Source organism: Lepisosteus oculatus, chromosome 13, assembly GCF_040954835.1.
Source record: "Lepisosteus oculatus isolate fLepOcu1 chromosome 13, fLepOcu1.hap2, whole genome shotgun sequence".
In the NCBI taxonomy this organism is placed as follows: Eukaryota; Metazoa; Chordata; class Actinopteri; order Semionotiformes; family Lepisosteidae; genus Lepisosteus; species Lepisosteus oculatus.
This window is the reverse complement of record NC_090708.1, coordinates 303,902-320,649: the sequence shown is the minus strand read 5'-3', so window position 1 is coordinate 320,649 and position 16,748 is coordinate 303,902. Positions and strand designations below refer to the sequence as shown.

The 16,748-nt window shown below is 37.4% G+C and overlaps 1 long non-coding RNA gene across 5 annotated transcripts in view; it reads right to left on the bottom strand.

Annotated features, from left to right (window-relative positions):
* Positions 1-825: 825 nt before the first annotated feature.
* Positions 826-16,748, bottom strand: part of LOC107079094 (uncharacterized) — a 124,415-nt gene continuing 108,492 nt past the window's right edge. For all 5 annotated transcript variants that reach the window (XR_001480078.2, XR_001480080.2, XR_001480076.2 and 2 more), the window contains 2 exons: positions 9,213-9,323; positions 826-1,128 (listed from right to left, as the gene is read on the bottom strand). This is a non-coding gene — a long non-coding RNA (uncharacterized lncRNA). The remainder of the gene's footprint in view (positions 1,129-9,212; positions 9,324-16,748) is intronic.

Below are 16,748 nucleotides of genomic sequence, written 5' to 3'. Positions count from 1 at the left end.
TTATATCAATAAATCTCACATATATTTTTTAAAGAAAATTGTCTCTTGCAAACAGGATACAGAATAAAATATGTAAATACAATATGCATGCCCTTTAACAAAATAAAAATGGTTATCAATCATTTCATAAAGAGTCCCTTCACAGGATTAAGCGGTAGCATTTTAATGAGGAAGACTAGCGTAAACAGAAGATTCCATTTAATTATGTTGCTCAGAAATTTCAAACCCGTGATGATGTTGTTCATTGTCAGATTTAATACATATTTATAAATATTAATTAGATATTCATTTTAAAATCTTTTTTGTATGGTTTATAAATGCATGACATAAAAGGCCCCTTTCCAAATACATACCCTTTACCCAGCATTATTCTCTGTTGAAACAGGCAACAATAGTATTCAACCCTCTTAAAACTGGTCACTGTCTATTGCAGTTTTCTGCAGACATGACAGCCCTTTGCTCTTTTCTGATCTGTTTGGAAGCTATTTAAATGTTTTAAAATTATTTAACATGGTAAGAAGGAACTCTGTCTAGACTGAAGCTGATTCATTCATATATCTGAGCAATAATCACTGCAAAATAAAACAATAAAACAATATTTTGGTGATCAGGATAATTTGATTTCTTGATTTTAGGTTACTTGCCTCATTGCACCTTTTAGAAATGTATTTATACACAACGTGTTATCTTTCATAGAATTCTGAGAGGTTTCAGAAACCTGTAAAATTCCCAAACACCGAAGCCAAACATCTGCAATGCTTTTTCTAATGAGTGATACATTCACTTAAAAAAAAACATTAGTAAAGGAAATAAAGATACCTGAAATATTACAACAGGATGACAGTTTTATTTAGTTGAGTTAAGGAAACAGGTTTTTCATACATTAATATACAATCAATCAGTTTATGTACAGCAATGTAGATAAAGAAAGCAAGATGACATACCAAATAGGTTGTTTAGTTGATAGTACTGCTGCAGCCTTTACAATTTTCAAAAAAAAAAATCTTTTTGGATCTAAACAATTACAGTATTAGCAAACCAGTGATGTTATCACTATTTAAAATTTATCTTGTTCCCTTTTTCCACTGGCACGGTGTCTGAACTCCTTTGTCCCTCCATGTAGCTCCCCTGTAACATTTAGAAAAACAAACATTTAGTAAAATTGTATTGACACCAGAATCATTTTTGTTCTCTTTTAACAATTTACAATTAGTCATTCTGTTATAAATCTCTTCACTTTCTTTTTTCCCTTTCAGTCACTCTTCTGACAGATAAAAGGTAAAGGGCTTGTTTCAGTCTAGTAGTTGTCTCAGTAATGACAACTATGACAACAGCAATAAGTTATATTGATTGTGTACAGTAAGTGCTCAAGAGTGGCTCAGTGTTTTATTTAACAATTTTTCTAAATAAGAAAGAAAATTCCAACTTGCAAAAAGATTTAGTGCATTAATAGTAACAAAAATTGTTGTTTTCCATATTAAATTTATTTCAACAGCGTTTAGTTAAACAAAATTAGTGCAGTGAATTGTAAGTATTTATTAAACATTAATTTAAATTTTAGATGGTCAAGGAATTGTGAAAATATAGGTTTTGCTCAACTCAACTAACTTGTTGGAGATCTTCGATCATGCACAAGTATATGTACAATTGATATATTTAAATTTTTAGAATGATTTTGGTAAAGTACATAATGAAAGAATAATTCTTATATTGAAGACTGTAGGTATCCAAGACAGTGCAGGTACTTGGATTGAACTCTGGTTAATGAACGGAAAACTGAGATTGTTCAGACTAGGTTGAAACAATTAGTGGAGTACACCAGGGGTCCGTATTAGAAACCTTCTCTCTTCTAATTCATGTAATTGATCTAAATTTATCTTAAAAACTAGTTAGGATCTCAAATGATACTGAATGTCCCACAGAAACAGAAAAGGAAAATCAAAAAGACAAAATTCCAGTGTTTTTTCTTAGCATACAATCCCTACAAAAGTATAGGTATGCATATTATATTGTAAAGTAGCTCTGCCCATTTCACAATGTTACAAAGCAGAACTATCTAAACATAGATTTCTAATTCTACTCTGTGTATATGAAGTTAATGTTAACAGCCACAACACAACAGTGTGACCCTTATTAAGAGTCATCAGCATGACACCTAGTCAAACAGCTACCCCTAATCCCTGGATTACTTAGTGAGAAGTAACCAAACTAGATAGGCCAAATGGCCTCCAGTTCTTTATAACCTTTCTTATTTTCCTTATTTTCTTTTCCAGGAAGTGCTGGTGTACAGAGAAGGACTTGAACAGCTTTTAGGTTTAGCATTTTATAATTCCAGGAAGACTACACCTCAATGACATAAGACTGGGAAATCAGTCTGAGACTGGAAAGGAGGAAGTTCGTTCAATATTACTCCTCTTGAAATGGAACACCTGAAATGCAATTTAATCCTGTTCCTCAAATTCCACATACTTTCTGTGGCACACAGAGTACTAGCACTTTCTCTGAAATCTCTGCCATGTCACAGTACCCTTAAGCATAAAAATGACCTCAAGGATTTATGATTTGCCTTTTCTTGCTTGCTTCAAAAAGTGTGTTTTCTGTGTGAAGAACATTAACAGTAAAATGCATCTACATAACCAGTTAAACTCTCCTATTTAATTCCCATTTGCAAAGAAATGCAAGACAGGCATGTATCTGATAAAGCCACAGCATTGAATAAATAAAGGCATGCTACCAATTAGAATGTTTTATAAAGAATCACTAATTTATATTTCAGTTAACTTTTTTGCAGAGGTATGATTGCTGGACCTATTGAAATAAAACTTGAATTGTTAGGTAGTAGGAAGTTACTTTATTAAAATGCACTGTAAATCTTGAGTTTACTGTAATTGGAAATTAGTACTAGTCCTGATTCTAAACCTGACCAGTGAGATGTTTTTCTTAACCACATTAAACCTTGCTGTGCTTTGGCATACAAACATAGACAACTGCTTCAATATACAGGTGACACGGAAATCAAAGAGGTTATATTACTCAACACTTAAAAAGTAGAACAGCCAAATTCCCTGGGCATTCTCCATGGCAACACTGGGTGGAAGTGCATGATTAAGTTTTACTCTTATGGTGAACAATATTATTTTATATGATTGTACTTTTTAAAATGAACTTAATGTGAACAGTTTCAAAACATTTTAAATAACCAGCATCTGTTCTGAGTTGTTACTAAAATGTCAATTAAAAATGAATAAAATATCTACTTATGGGTTATATGGAATTCAGCAGGTCTCTGATTTTAATTTTTATTTGATACCAATCGTGTAAAATCAAAACACTGGTATTGAAACAGTTAATATTCATATGTGTTTGGAGAGTAAGAAGAAACATTACATCTAGCTAACAAACTCTTCCAGATTATTTGATGTTGAGTTTTTAAAGGTTCTGCACATATTCTGTCATGTGTAAATGCATGCAAGAGTGTTCACAGTGTGAACAATAAATTAAAGAAATATTTGCAGTTATTATTTTGCCTGGAATTCCAGCATGCTTTCGTATTTTTTGTTCCAGTCAAAAGAGAACTTTGTTCAGCCCAAACTGGGCCCCAGTAATGCTGCAAGCAGCACGGATTGGGAGCTTTCTTTTGTTGTGCTGCATGCTGACATCATACACTCCTGATCTGATAAAACCCCCTTTCTCTAACACCAGCACTTTTGAAACAAAACTGCCATGACACTGATGAGTAATGCCAGCTTGCCAAAAATACCCCGTTAATCATCACACACAACTGAGTTCAACTGATAAATTCAAAAGGTAATCAGAAACGTATCTCAGCTGCCACAAACATTTTGTGTTCTAAGCCTCCACGAGGGGATCTGGCACTTTGTTTGTTAGCCGTTTCGGACACAGCCTCTGCTCGGTACAGGCTGACTTCCCACAAAACGCATGTGAGCAGAAGGGCTGAGAGGAAAAAAGCTCACACTCCCTCCATCAGCAACGGTTTACTTCACACACAGAGAAATGTTTCCAAACACTTCAGTTACACCACGGCGGTGGCCAAAACATTATTTAAAGAAAATCTGATACTTTCTACATATATGTGTTTGTTCTCCAGATTTTACATCCATGTATGTTGACATTAATATTGCCTGTTAGGAAATTTGCTCTTCTCCACCTCCTTTAAAATATTTGATGATTCACTCGTGAAAGAAGAATCTTCACGGGGGTAAAGAAGAATGTTTAAAATCAGTGCCCATCCACACATGAGCTTTATCAGCTGTTCCTCTTCTAATGTTGACATAAGTCATGGTGTATGTGTTAGATATGACCTCTCTTGTGATCATCTTGGATAATAGTGCTCAGCCACCAAATTTTCACTGCATCTACCATCATCTGTGGAAAATAGGTTCTGAGATCTATGCAACATGCCTGCTGAAAAGCATTGATTGTTCACTTTCAAGATAAAGTACCTAGCTCAGTTGGAAACAAATACACATGACTACATACAAGGTTTTTCAAAGCAACCTGATGTAGCTTTTAAAGCTCATCAATTACTTTCTGCTTAACAAATTATATATATACAGATTATTTGAATTTCAGGATGTAAAATGATAGGCTGAATGACATGACAATGAGAAATTCTAAGAAACCTGACATTGTTCGATGTCAGTCTTTCATTAAGTAAGAAGATAGGCTGCCATTATGGTACATTTATATGGTTTATGTTTTTTAACATTCATATAAATAAAACTAGTACAAACCCTTTTTATTGAGCTTTTCCTAAACCAAAAGCTCCAACAGCTTCAATATGTTATTTTAAACTATTCTCTGAGATACTAATGAAAATACAAGTGCTGTACAAAGTCAGTTCAGACAGGGACTGCAGCACGATCCTTGAAGTAGTTCTGTCTCTGGACAAGAGGAGGGATGTGCTAGGCATCACAGAAGTGCAAACCCGTGCAAATCTCTTATTTGGAGTTTTCCATATTGGAAACAGATCAGCGAACATAAAATTGTGAGGAACTGGCAAGAAGTCACAAAGACAAACAAAAACTCAAGGAAAGTAGTTTATTCCACTCGTAACAATTCCCACCTGAGTACAGACATCTATTAGACTTTGGACTGTGACAAGCAGACTATAAGAGGATCAAATAAACAAATAAAAACCCGAAGAAAAACAGAAAGGTTACAAACAAGAGGAGATCATGCAGCCCATCTAGCTCATTGGATAGAGACCAAACACCTCGTTTGGAGACCCTTATTGTGGGTTGTCCATTGCAGGTATTTTTTCATCCAGACCACAGGTGGTGAAAAAAGACAGTACTATTCATCGCACTTGAAGACAATAATCACAGACAATAGTTTATGTGGCCAGATTATTGGGCCTCTTTGCAGGACGTATCACTTTTTAGACGATTTATGGCAGTTTAACATATATTTTGCATGTGTGTGTGTTATAAAGAAATTAAGGGTAATTTTCTATTCAAGGGCCATGTCACAGAAGGCCCAGATTTATATTTTATCTATGATAGATAATAGCATAATATTAGCGTAATAGATTTTTATATTTTAGCAGAATAGATTTATATTTTTATGCTCTTGATAGCAATCAGACATGCAACTCTATGTCTATATGTTACAGTACCTGCTAAAGGCTTCTGTGCCTTCTGAGCTCCTTTAACAAAGGTGACAAGGAAAGCGCGTGTGTGGTCGTGTATCTGGGGCTGTTAGGGTGACACTAGGAGCACTTTACAATTGTAGTCTCTCATAAAATGTGTAAAGGTTAAATAAGAGTTGTCTGCATTTATATTTTTAGTTCTCTGTCCTTTTGTAACAGGTCGTGTTGTGTTACTAAGAAAATATTTCCATGTAAAAGGACACCAAGTTGACATTTCGATTTGACAGGAATAATAATAATAATAATAATAATAAACTTTATTTTATATAGCGCCTTTAAAGGTGGCTTCTCAAAGCGCTTTACAGGATGACAATAACAATAAATAAGAAGACTACAACAATAAATAAGAAAATTTCACAAGAGGACACAATTATAATTACAACAATACAACAATAAAAATAGAGGAGACCGTGGAAGATGGTATTAAGAAGTGCAGAGGGGTGAAGAATGGAACCAGTTAAGTAAAGGCTTTTCTGAAGAAGAAGGTTTTGAGTCTGGATTTGAAGGAGTTTAGAGAAGGTGACTCTCTAATATCCTTGGGCAAAGAGTTCCAGAGCTTGGGGGCATAGCAGGAGAAGGCCCTGTCGCCCATACAATGTAGACGGGCTTGGGGGACAGTAAGGAGGGCAGAATTTGAAGAGCGGAGGTTGCGAGGTGGGGAGTAGGGCGATAAAAGTTCAGACAGGTATTGAGGTGCCAAGCCATGTAAAGCCTTGTAGGTGAGCATGAGGATTTTAAAGTCTACGCGGAATTTGACCGGAAGCCAGTGCAAGGACTCCAGGATAGGAGTAATGTGAACACTTGTACTAGACCTGGTCAGGATTCTGGCTGCTGAATTTTGGACATACTGCAGCTTGTTCAGAGTAGATTTAGATACACCAGGGAGCAGAGCATTGCAGTAGTCAATTCGGGAGAATACAAATATGTTGATCAGCTTTTCAGCCACAGTTAATGATAGCATAGGGCGTAGTCTTGCGATATTTCTAAGGTGAAAAAAAGATGTTTTGACAGTATGCTGTACATGTGGGTCGAATGTTAAGCCAGAATCGAATATAACCCCAAGGTTTTTCAATTTTGATTGAAGCTCTAGTACAGAGCCATCTACATGGTATGGATGTATATTTGAGTATCGTCAGCGTAAAAATGAAAGCTGAGGCCATGTGATCTTAAAAGCTGACCAAGTGGGAACATGTAAATGCTGAAGAGCAAGGGGCCCAGTATTGAGCCCTGGGGGACACCAGACTTGACAAGACCGATTTCAGACCTGTACCCATTGAGAGAGACAAAGTGACAGCGATCAGTGAGGTAAGACTTAAACCATTTGAGGGCAGTGTCAGAGACTCCAAACACAGTCTCGAGACGAGAAAGCAAGATGTTATGGTCAACAGTGTCAAAGGCAGCACTGAGATCAAGAAGGATGAGTATGGAAAGAGAACCAGAATCAGAAGCTATTAGGAGATCGTTGGTGACTTTGACTAGGGCGGTTTCTGTGCTGTGAAGTTGACGGAAGCCAGATTGGAGGGGTTCGAAAAGGTTGTTTGTCATGAGGTGGTTATGTAACTGAAGTGTGACAGCACGTTCTAGAATTTTAGAGAGAAAGGGTAAGTTGGAGATGGGGCGAAAGTTGTTAAGATTGTCGAGAGCCATGTTAGGCTTCTTTGGCACTGGGGTAATAGCAGCAGTTTTGAGGACCGTTGGTACAATGCCGGTTCTCAAGGATTCATGTATTATATTGAGGACAATGGGACAGAGAGAAGAGAAACAGGACTGGAATAAAGTGGTGGGAATGGGATCTAAAATAGATGTGGTGGGTTTCATGCGCGTAACTAGTTTGTTTAGGGATGCTGAGTCAAGAAGAGAGAAGCTGGAGAGACGGGAATGTTTACATACTAAAATAAAACAACAAATTAACAAAATTGAGCACAAATCATATTAATATTTTTTTAATTTAAATGAGGATATTTAATTTTCTCTTTTTTAAAATTCAAGTAAAAGAAACACTTCAAACAAATGCAATGAAGCAGGTAAAAAGCAAATCACCTTAAAACCTGTGTGAAGTTTTATGTTTTGAGAAGAAATGAAGCGCATTTGTAATCTGCACTCTTCATTATGTACTTCAGAATTGTAGCTTTACTGTACAAAAATGTGATAACTGCACTCTGGTCTCCACAGCTATTTTCCACAGCTCATTTTCTCAGTAAGGTTCATAACTGTTTGTATTGACTACGGGAAAATGTTGATGTTTCTGTGCTGTACCTAATGTTTTAATAAAGACATGCTTTAATGTTATCATATAAAATCATTTTTATGTTTTGCCTTGCCTTGTCGCTGTGTCCAAATGTCTGAATATCTATTTGTAACATAAAAGCAATATTGTTAGATAGTTTTGTGAAACACTGAAAGCCTGGATGAATAATATTCACAGCCATTGAAAAAAAACTGCATTTGCTTTATACAGGTTGATTCAATAACAACTAAACTAGACTATAACTACTTGCTTTCCCAAATGCATATCTTTGGCAAAACAACCTTCTCTCAAAGACCTAATGGTTAGTTAAATCAATACTCAGTGCTTTGCAGTGGTTAATGCTCACTTCTTCCAATCCTGTCTAATGGGCCGAGATAGAAACACTTCTTTTCTGAGACTTCTAATGGCCTTTATGCCATGTTATTTAATTATGATGCTTATTCAGAGAAGCGTAATACCAAAATTATATTATTTGCTTTAAGTGCAGCTAAGCTTGCTTAAGCAAGTTACAGGAGATTCATATGAATAGACTGCTTCACATCATTGAAAGTCCTCACACGGCCACTTGTGTGCTAAGGTCTCATCCACACCCTTATACTACAGAAAAGAAAAACACCTGCATGTCATTTCTGAAGTTATTTTTTGGTAGAGTAATAGCAACAGTCCCATTAATCCCAATTGCATGCTAGATAACAGGGATTCAAACTCATCACTGCTCAATTTTAATTTACCCTGCAAAACATGTTAATAGCTCATATCATGTGTTTCACTTATTTTATTTACCTGCTCTGTAAAAAACTCTACACCTGTGAGCATCACTTCTCCATGTCAATCAGCAGCATCCCTCACTGATCAGCAGACTGCTGGCTTGTGTTCAGCATGTTCATCTCAATATTAATTTTACTTCATAGTATTTATTAAAAATTGAAAAGCTCCATTGAGAAGGACATTATACACACAATGTATATTTCCACCTGAAATATATGTTGGAGAATTCTTCACAAAAACCCCTTCCAAATTTTGCCATGAGTTAAGTGCATCTATGCATGTTAATGTAAGCATCTGTGTCAGAGCATCTGCTGCATTTTTGGAATTTGTCAGTGATACATCTATTTGCTAAAAATAGATGTGATCTACAAGAAGAGTTCCGATGTTTATTTGTGTATGAAGGCATTGCAGCTCTACTGAATGGAAATGTGTAAATATGTCAAAGAAAACCGTGCCAGTGTTGCAGATTAAGCCACAGTGCTGTCAGAGCCCCAGATCATGCAGGCACATAAAGTGGACTTGTACCTGTTGCAGCCATGGCCAGGCCCAGCTCATCTGCTCGTCTGCTCATCTGCTTGTCTGCTCATCTGCTCATCTGCTTGTTCTGCTTCCCTTGTTCAGCTCAGGCCCTGCAACCTCCAAACACAGTAAAACACATGGACATGAATCCACAGGCTCTCAAAGGTTTGTCTTCCAGACCCAATAATCTGTGAGTAATAGTGTCTCTGTAGAAACAAACTTCCGCTTGAAAATGATAAACATTGTTCTCGATAGGTTTATAAATTACAATATATACAAAAGCTACAATATGGGCTAAGAAATATTTCATATATGCTTGTTTTGTTCTGTTGGGGACAGTCATTTGCTTTTCTTTTTTCTCTGGTTTCAGCTCTTCACTCATGCAACCCCATTTACAGTGTCTGACCCTGCTTTTGTATGACACTCAGAGCTGATGAAACCACCATCATGTGGGCAATGTGTGGATCACATATTCTGATAAAGCTGAGGTTCTCTTTAACACTTGGTTCTGAAGAACCAATACTGTACTTAGTTCTTCAAGAATGGATTACAAAAATTCTAGACTGACTGCACACCTCCCCACCCCAAGATCAAGGCTGTGCATAATCTTGTGACTGATAGACTAAATGAAAATCAAATACATAATAAGAACTCACAACACTACATACACACAACACAAAATATTGTTTGTCATAATTGCAGTTACTTAAATGGACTACAATGTTGTATTAGTAGATTGATACTTAATGAAAATCGCAAACATAAGAAAACAAAAATCTAAAACACCCAAAGGAAAATTGTCAAAAAAACTTTGCATCTCTGATCATAAATCTTTGAATACACCGTTCAACTCAGATTACATGCTGTGTAACCCAAAGACATGCTTCAGGGGTGATTAATATTCTGAAAACTGCAGCTCCACTGCTGCTCTCACATTCAGTAACTCTTTTTCCTCCCTATTGAAAACTTTTAATAAGCTTTTAATGACCTCTTCTGAGCACACACCCATCTCTGAGGGCTGTTTGCACGGGTCCCCTCACAGCCCTCAGTGCAAATCTGTCATAGCCAGCTAAATCCCGGCCTGTGTCGTCAGCCGTGCCTCTGCGAGACAGGGTCAGTGGGTCAAAATCGATTTCACCGGCCACCTGGAGAGACCAGGCCACAAACTGACTCAAAAAATTTATATCAGAGTTGGAATGGCCTACCACCCAGGGCTAGGCCAGGGCTAACACTCCAGCGACAGCCCCAGACCCAACAGAAGTTGGCACAGGGAGAGGCCAGAGCTGTTGACCCTGTTAGCTGACCTCTTCAAACTTCAACGGAATTGTTCTGGCAGTTTCCACGGTGACTAGGCTCCCCAAGCTTATCCTACTTACTGAAAAAAATTAAAGCCAGGAAATTGTAATAATCTACTATGTAATAATGCATATGTAGTTTCCACTCCCTTCTTTTCTAAAGACTCTTGCTTCAAACATTTGCCTAACAATATGACAAGAACTTTATCATGACAATCCTAGAGCACCATTGTACTGAAAAATGCACTCGAGCTGTCACACAACAAAGCTGAGAAACCAAAGTTGTACAGCTTGAAAAACTGCCGCATACTCTTTACTATTGGGAATAAAAAATTCGGCATAATCCACATCTGAAAAAAATATTTTTCACTGGTAAAACACTCAAAAATCAATGTTTCCTGTTTTAATGGAGGTTTTCAACTTCCATTGTGTATGGGAGACATTGCAAGGATTGTAATGTATCACAATGAATGTATTGCTGTAGATTAACATAAAAAGGTTATTTGACTTTCTTAACCTTTTTGTAGTTTTAAGATTTAAACGATTGTTCCTGCTCAAGCTGTAGAACAGAGCGTCCTCAACAGCCTTCCTTGAACACGCCTATAATGAAAGTCATAACAATGGCGCAACTTTTTGAAAAGAGAAAGGCGGCACAAATATTGACTTTGATAATTGAATCACCATAAAGAAATAATGAGTGTATTCCCTGTGTGCTAGTCAATGCACTGTACGTCTGTCTTCTCTCCTAAACATTCTCACTGTTTCAGACAGGAAAACCGAATACCTGCTCATTATCATTGTATTAAAAGTTGTGGTAATCACCGCTTAATATATAACAAAAAATAACATTAATGAGGGAAATACATCTGTCAAATTTTACTAATTTGTCGCTCCTGTAGGATAATGCAAATTGGATGTGGGATCGATTATGAATAAACTTAATGTAAAAACAATGCTAAGAATGTTAAATAAGAAACAGCGAGACGTAAATGTATATAATGTTATATGGCAGTCCAAATATATAACAAAAACATTAGAATTGATAAGCGTTTTTAAGGAACTGTAATTACATTTCTCGGAATGACCCTGCAAGTTTGCCTATAAAGTGCTACAACACTGAAGACGAACGAAATACTTTAGCAGTGATAGCTATCTCTCGCGTCTCCAACTAATCCTTCTCTCTTTTTAGACAACACTGTTAGCTAATGTATTTATTTAGTTTTATGCGTCTGGGTGTGGCGGTTAAGGTGTGGTATATTCTTTCCTACTAGCAACTAATCAGAACTTTTCTATAACCTATCCAAATCCAAATTTTAAATCAGAAGTCATCTAACAAAACGCCACCGAATCTAAATACATTTTCTAACTACAATTCCGTGCAATCTCTCTATAACAAAGTAGCTGCGTGATATGAAATCGCAGTATATTTCCAATAAAATAAAATATATTTTCCAAAAAACAAGATAGTAAAATAAGATCCCACAGGAAAAACGATAGATCCGTTTAGCATTCGGTTTGGCATTATTAATTTTAAAACGGTATTATTTCCAAATTTTGTTAAGGGAAGCAAACTGAGAGCTCAGAACTACTCATCTCTGGTTTTACTGAGGATCTTCATAATAAACTACTTATAATTAACTGTATATCTAGCAGTTAAAATTCTGTGCTTATACTGTATATACCAAGAACACGATTTCACGCAGTAGTGCTGCAATAATAGCAGGCCCATTGGATAGTGAAATCGTGTAATAAAAAGATTATTCAAAGCATTTGTATCGATTGGTAATTATAGAAAGCGCTCAAGGACAATTTTTAAAATAGAGGTAAGCCTATTCTTAAAAGAGAGGTCTCTGTGCATTGGGGCAGCGAATAATTCTCCTTTTCAGAAATGTGGCAAGCCCACTTCATCTGTGAATCTCAAGTGGCCGTAAGTAAAATTTAAGGAAAAAAAATATCGAATCTGACAAATAAAGGGCGACAAAAAATCAATAACAACACATTTCAGATATGTTGTCTGTATGTTCTGTCGACAACCACGAAACCTTTGGATCCAGAAAAAAATGGCTCATCTGTTCTGGACATCACACACATGTTCTCGTTCACAGCGCTCTATCTAGTCATCACACGAATTTGGTATTACTTTGTCACCCGTTATTTCCTTCATAAAAACCCATTCTCGGTCATTTACATCCGAATGATCTGCGTAGAGCTGCATATATAGTAGACTGATCCTTAAGAGCAGATATGTGATATTGTGTGCAGTCTGCACTGGCCGGTCGATATCTCACGCAAATAATAGTTTGAAATGAACACTTTTTGCGCGATCCTATTAAGATAAGGCGAAATTACAGCTTTTAGCGCCCGTGGAAGACTCTCTCCACTGCACTGGCGTAGGGCTGCACTGCTGCGTTCAGAGGCTACATGTGTGCGCCTCCTGGTCTTCACGTACAGCACCGTGAATGAGCTGCGCTGTCACAAAATCGATGTTCAAGGCCCAGCTGTCACTGATCTTCATCGGCCTCCCCGGGCAAAGATAACCTGACCTGGCATCTCGCAAACCAGCGGCTTTGGTAGTTGAGAAAAATTGGATTTCAGGCATCAGGGGCCTATCACTCCACGTCAACTGTGCAGCTCGATTGGTTTACTCGCGATTTGCTAATTCGAGCACACTACGTGTGCTACGCCTACATTAACGAAGGCGAATAAAATGATTCACTGTAAATTCCGATCTAAAGGCTATGATGATAGGAAACACGAATTCTGTCTAACTAAAATGTGATATTTCCCTTAACGCTTCACAAGATCGGATTAGGCTACTTCACTTAGGAAAATATAAACACGAAGCCACCTAGGAACTAATCCCTGTAAAACATATCACTTTTCGAGACTAAAATAAAATCGGATTTACAGGCTGTCCATTTCATAGTCACTACGTCTAAAAAGTTGGCAGACGTCTTCGTTAAAACCTAAGTGTTAATTAGTGTTAAGGGAGAAGGAATAGTACATATATGTAAATACGTTGAATCCACGGGACTGAATAGAGGAGTTTTAGTGTAGTAGACAGTGAAATCTCATCCAGCGACCAGATTCTGGTTTCTGAGGGAGCTGTCATTTCACGGAGGGGGACACAATGACGAGTTCAGGAGTGATAGAGCTCTGATCTCAAGGATGAGGAGATAACCAGCTGATTAAAATGGCTCGCTTGTTCTCCCCAGTTATTCGATCGGCGTGTGAACTCCTCTTATTTACTATCAAATGGAGTGACCAGGTCCTACGCTGATTTGCCACACTTACAACCTTACTGTCTTCTGCGTCACTTTTCGGCAGGATTAGCACAGTTGCAAACCAAAGTGATTCTGTGTGGATACAGCCACTACTACAGTGATAGTAAGTGTATATAATCTCTTGGTTTACACACCAGTTTATGATGGATTCATCACGCAAAATCAGGTTTGTAATGCAAAACAAGTGGATTTGTAGAGCCTCTTCTATCAAACCTTCATCGGCCTGCGAGGCTCTTGGCACGATTGCTTCGACATATTGTCGAAACATAATGAAAACCGTCCATGCTCAATCAGACCTGGCTAATTAAATTGTTCCTAATTTCAGAACACTTACTAACTGTATTAGTCCTACCCTTCTCATCATTCGTTGGAGCTTCTGTATTTCATTCATACATTCTGAATAGCGGAAGACACGAAACGTTAATTGTAGGATTTTTGTCATCCTAAAACCCGCCGCATTCGGCATTACAATGGCACAATTGAACAATTGATGGCCACTTCCAGATAAGGTTAACCCCGGCTAGTACTAATGGCGAAGCTGCATGTTGTGTCACAAAACGTGAAGGAAAATTTAAAGACGTGAAAATCTTAAGAACGTCATGAAAACACAATTGCGACACAACAGGTGTCTAGGAAAACGGATGGGAAATCTGATGAGTTTACAACCATCACAAAGTTCTTCAGTATGAAAGAACGTGGCCAGTAAAGCAGTTATAATCCGAACCAGGTATTAGTTTAAGGGCAGATAATGCTGTCGTTTCATAACGCACGGGCGAGGGTGCGTCTTTGTCTATACATACCTTACAAAAAGACAGGAGAGGGAATTAGAAGTGTACAAAAAACACGAGATTTTTTTTATTACAGCTTGTAAACTAGATGGTTTCATTACAATTAAATGGCACCATTTACGGATTTGCAAATAGTTTATTTGGATTTCGGTCATTTAGTTACTACTCTACACTGAAGGTTCAGACTGACCCCTTGAGACCATATGAAAAGAATCTCTTTGCATTCCGCTGTTGTCTCCGGTAGGGTGGCAGAGAGAGAACTATTCAGAGTTGTAGGCCTATGGACCACACTTGAGCATTAATTAGGCTGATGAAATCCACGGAAATGTATGGATTCAACATAATCGAGTTTCCAGTGCTGACTGGAGCGCAAGAATAGGCAAGCAGCTGGAGAATAGAAATGACTGTTGGAGTGAAGTCATGCATGTAATTGAGTATATTTAACACAACCGTTTTAAATGATCAATGATTAAGAGTGCATCCATTTAATTTTTATACTTTTTCATTCCCCCTTTTATATCTGTTTGATGTTGGAAGTGGCCTGCCAAGGATCGTAGTCTAAATCAAGCTATCGAAATGCAGAGCTCCTGAGGAGAGGCCTGCTCAAACCCAGGGCGACAGAACACAGAATGAATATGTCGGGCGACGGTGAATGTATCCAGACAAATGCGAGTTCAGACAATTGTTTTTCAGCACTTATGAAATAGAATCTGCGAGACTGGGGGGAATGAAGTCTTGGAAGACTGACAAAACACCGATATTTCCCTAATTTCTTCCAAATTAACGTTAATTGTAATAAGCTCTAGAGGACTGCAAGCACACCTGATGACTCACCTTAAATTGTGATTTTATATGACTTCTTGTGAGGAGAAGGGTGTGTGAAGTCGGGGGCTTTTATTTCGTTGATTGTTTTCATATCATTCAGCATCGCACCCCTTACCCAAATTTTGTTCATTGACTTAATTGTATAAACCTCAGCACAATCTATGACAACCAATCGATTGCGGCGCCTGGTCGTAGACTAAAATTTAATCCGGCTGTTGAAATTTTCATGCAGCCGATAAATACGTAAACATTAATTCAATGGGGATACTTGAACTTTTCTTTTTTTCTGCATCGACATTATTTGCTTTTTGAAGTGATTTGCGTGCGTCTTGTATTAGCTAAGCATCGAACTCTACAATGTGTTCAAGTCCGCCGCGATTTGACAGGTTTTATTCAGGAAGCGGACTATAAACAAACCCACGCGTTTGGGGGCTGAGTTGACTGTCCCATTCAAAGCCACGGCTGCGGAGCGAAATAAAGAGTGTGGGGCCCATTCAGAAACAAGATAAACTTTTCAGAACCCCTTTATTCGAAAAACACACATTAACGATCTTTTTAACTGAAGGGAACATCGAATTTTTGCGTTTTACTAATGGATTGATTCACGCACACCCCACATGAGATTAAGGAGTTTTATGGACAATTAGAGACAATGAAACCGCAGGCATTTTGGTAAAGCAATAGAAGTCCGGATCCACAGCCGATCACCAAATCCTGAAACAAACTTTACTCATCCCTTATTTCGTTTATTTGTTAGATTTAAACGAAAGACAACATATATCTAGTTATGAAATAACCCACAATAGACTTTTAATATTGGCTGATATTTTTATAGGGGAAAAGTAAATTCTGTGAATATAATGTATATGCAAAGAAAAAAATTCTGTTGAAGCGGTTATTAAAATCGAACAGCTTTCCTATTGGTTTGTTGGCACATTTTAAGTCACTCGAACAATAAAAATATGGAGATTTATATCTCTTAGAAAGTAGGGCAAGCCAGATGGTAATAGCGTCATTAACAAACAAAGTTGGGACCCACTAGTGAAGCTGAAATTGGGAGGGATCAAGAGAACAATAGGATCTGCTCTTAGAAGAGACCATGCGTTTCTGCTTGCAGAGGGCCAGCTAATACATTCTACAGAGCTACTGAAAAAAACAACTTTCTTTTCGGCACTAAAGAAGAGAGTTCGCAGACAAATCCTCAGTAGTCCTCAGTGCACCCGATACACCATTATTACACAGGTTTAAAGAAAAACTGGGGATCCAATGTTGAATTGAATCACCATAAAAACAGAGTAAAACAATAGATAGCAATGGAAAATTATACCCGATTATTTCATATTGCGTATC